General features: G+C 38.5%; 1 long non-coding RNA gene across 1 annotated transcript; it reads right to left on the bottom strand.

The window, feature by feature from the left end:
- Positions 1-594: 594 nt before the first annotated feature.
- Positions 595-2,268, bottom strand: LOC123968428. The gene is made up of 3 exons (XR_006824458.1): positions 2,131-2,268; positions 1,224-1,361; positions 595-1,017 (listed from the first exon to the last, which is right to left on the bottom strand). It is a non-coding gene; the product is annotated as an uncharacterized LOC123968428 (long non-coding RNA).
- Positions 2,269-3,784: the final 1,516 nt, after the last annotated feature.

Genomic DNA, 3,784 nt, shown 5'->3' with positions numbered 1-3,784 from the left:
CTCATCTGTGTCATGTACATTGACCTGGTGTGTAATGTGGACACAGAAGTCCTGTTAGAGAATAACAAACCCCTGTGCAGTAAAAATATCTGATCATGTTGATGTCCTGTCCTATTTCACCAATCGTTCCAATTTGGGGTTCTAACAACTATATATTCCTTTACAGGCCAGAATCTGAACACTGTGGACAACATTCAGACTACAGTGTTTCCATGCACCACACATGGCTGATCTTCCAGATCCAGGACAGAGTAATGGACAGTTGGAAAGTGTGGAAATGTGGAGCACTTTGTCAAAGAGTCGTGATACTAATTTGCTGTTTCTGGAAGATATGCAGCTGCTATCCTGATCAACTAAGACAATACAGAAGTTTAATCCTAGAAGGGTGTATGATATAATGTCACTAACTGCTACACAAATAATTCCATCCACTGTGTGGATGAATACCTTTTTTAAATAAAACATTGAAAATGATAAATGCCTTTTCTTTACACTTGCAGCAAAACAATCAAGCAACTACATTTGTCTTATGTCTGAAATAATGACATCCAAATGTGGTATAATACTTGTTTATTGTTATTATATATACACAACTAAAACTACAACCTACATCACAAATAGATAATTTTAAACAAGGTGTGTCCAGATGTATCTTGACTGATCATGAAGATAGTTCAGACTTTACTCGTAGCATCGTATCGCTTCTGTGGAGATGATTAAATATATCACAATCACCTCTCTGACTTGATTACCACATTTCAAAACCAACCATATTACTTTTTGTTGTACGTTTTGCTGTATTTAGCAACACAGTTGGGGCAGGGACACCTGACTGATCCCCATGTTGACGGGGATCATCAGGTCTCCTGGTTCTGCTTCTAGGCAGCTCCTCAGTAGTAAACAACAGTCGGAGGAGGATGGCACTGTGGAGGTCTGCGATGTAACTGTAGTCCTTCTCCACCTTCAATGAGTACAAGCTCCAATTCCTGGACTTTTTTGTAGTACACCTTGCTGTACCTGATAACACAGAAAGGCGAATCAGCTAAGTGAAATGTTTGCAATACCTGACATTGTTTTCTTATACTGTAATTAGCATTAGCACATAAAATACAATAACAACAATAAATCAGCACCATCTATCTGTATTCCTCATACTGTATCATTTTTTTGACTCATCACTTATATTGAGTAAAATGCACAGGAGTAATAAAAATACAACATACTGATTTGTGTCATCAGCTTTTCTCCTGGCTGGACTGTGGACACAGTGGTTGTAACACAGGCCAGCCAACATGGTCTGATCAGCTTATACTGGTGAGAAGTACAGCGGGGCTATGAAAGACTCCAAATCTGCAGGTGACCTGAGGGCACAGTAGAAATCAAACATACAGGATTTTTTACTTCTAGTAAAATAAATAATGGCATAACAGCACCAATTACAGTAAAAGGTTTTCACCCAGCAGGTTTAGTTATGAACAATGTCAAACTATATAAGTAGCTTATATAAGTAGCTTATATAACAGAAACGCAGATACTTGGGGACCTTTAGCCAGTGTTGTTTATGTAACGTTATCCTAATGTTGAAATGTCTCTCATAACTACAAAAACACACAGCTACATCGCCACATTTTGTAAAAATGTCTTGTTCAAAGATATAACAGAGTAACATACAGTCAAACAACGCTTGCAGACACAAGATCATCACACAAATAGATTAGATACAAGGTAAAAATAAAGTTACGTGTAAACATAGTTTAACAATAACCCTAGGTGGTAAATAACTAAACCGGGGCAGTCTACGTCTACACTGTCTTATCTAATGTTAGCATCCAGCTCAGCTACAGTTACATATAATTCATCATCTGTACTCTGGCTCACTCCACCAGCCTGCACTCGTAGCTGCCGTTAGCTGTTTGCTAAGTAGGTAGCTACAGTTAGCTGTATGCTAAGTAGGTAGCTACGTTGGCTGTTTGCTAAGTAGGTAGCTACAGTTAGCTGTATGCTAAGTAGGTAGCTACAGTTAGCTGTATGCTAAGTAGGTAGCTACAGTTAGCTGTATGCTAAGTAGGTAGATACGTTGGCTAGGTTGGAAGTAACAAATTACCCTCAAAGTGAAAAAAGCCAGATTACCTGTCCAGCAGACATGAACCGACCACGGTTTAACTTCAGCCAATTGGGCTACCTCAGTAGTCACCGTCGTTGAGAAGCCACCCGATCTGACTGCTTCGCTCGTCAAGTCTGAGAGAGCTGACCCGATGCGCGCATGGGTGCAGCTCCTGTAGCAGCAGGGCTGGTAGGACTACAGACAGCCGAGTTTTATACTCTCTTTTTCAGTGCACCTAACTGTTTAATATGTATTGGTGTATATAGACAGTTTCAACAAATATGACAACAAGTGTTTTAGAAACAACTTGCCTACCCTGCCTTTAATCTGTTGGTTATTGTCTTGATTAATTAAATAGTTTTGTCCATAGAATGTAGAAAATGTGGGAAATGCCCTTTATAATTCCCACAGCCATCTTGAAATGTCTCATTTTGTGTGACCAAAAGTACAAATCCCAAAGGTACTCAGTGTAATAAAGAAAAACATAAAATCCTCTCATTTGAGAAGCTGGAACCTGTTTTTGCTTAAAACATTTTGAAACCATTGTTTTATTATCAATATTTGCTAAGAGCTCTGTTTCACCATCATGTAGTCAGAGTTACCTGTGATGAAGTAAGGTCAGAGCCAGTCTAGACCTACTATCTAAAATCTTTTTTTGAATACTCATGACAAAACTGTCTTCTACACACAGCTTGTTAGACCTGGCACGCATTGTATTTGCTGATGCTATTTATGGCCAAGTTTAGCTAAATGATCACAATCTGCATCAACAATTTTAGATTTGTTTGTTGATAGAATGAGCTAACAGCCCACAGTGCAGAGATAACTTTGTCAGCCATCAGTAATCAAATATTATTCAGCTTTGTTTGTGGGTTAGGGTTACGGGGTTAGGGCAATGTGGCCATTAGGCAGACAGACTGCCTGTATGCATATCACATTTTACCACGTGGTCTGTCCCGATGTGCTGTATCATTATAATCATTAACCTTGATGATAATAATTTTTAGCTTAAAAAACTCTTAGAATGTAACCACACCAATCTCCTGCCATTAGGTCTGTTGTGTTTAAAGTTTAGTTGTGTTAAACTCTGTGTCTGGCTCATGCAACAGTGCCTGGAATCATTTCTGTACATGTTATCAGAAATCTTCAACTCCTGACTAACGTGCATTATTAAGTTAGCATAATCAGTTTTTAATTGTGTTTGCCGTCAATGGAGGAGGCAGGTTTTGTTTTTGTTTCAAATTAGATTCTTCACTCAAGCAGGAGCTTTTTTATATACATGTGCGTCTTTAAAACTAGATTTCAGTTGAATTCTTTACCAGAGGGAAACAAACTGTCATCTCCTGGGCTACAAATGAGGTCCAGGTGTATGTTTTTCCTGTTGTTCTCTTCCTCAAGTGTAACGATACACTTTAGACACACAATAGACTTTCATACCCTGAACAGAACATTGCGTTGTCCTTATTCTTAAAAGTTGATTACTAGTCTGAGAGGAAGGAACATGGCAAGGAAATAACTATTATTGTGATTATGTCCACAGTGGTGAATAAATACCTGCAATGAGTACTGAGTAGCCATAATCAGAGCAGAGAATATTCTTAAGGACAACAAATTGTCAGAAAAAGTTTCTTCAGTGCTGGTGTGAACCTACAAAGGACAAAGAAAAAAGACGCAGAAGAA

The sequence above is a fragment of the Micropterus dolomieu genome, linkage group LG03, assembly GCF_021292245.1.
Source record: "Micropterus dolomieu isolate WLL.071019.BEF.003 ecotype Adirondacks linkage group LG03, ASM2129224v1, whole genome shotgun sequence".
Classification (NCBI taxonomy): domain Eukaryota; kingdom Metazoa; phylum Chordata; class Actinopteri; order Centrarchiformes; family Centrarchidae; genus Micropterus; species Micropterus dolomieu.
The sequence above is the reverse complement of the archived record's forward strand: the minus strand, read 5'-3'. Positions and strand labels throughout refer to the sequence as shown.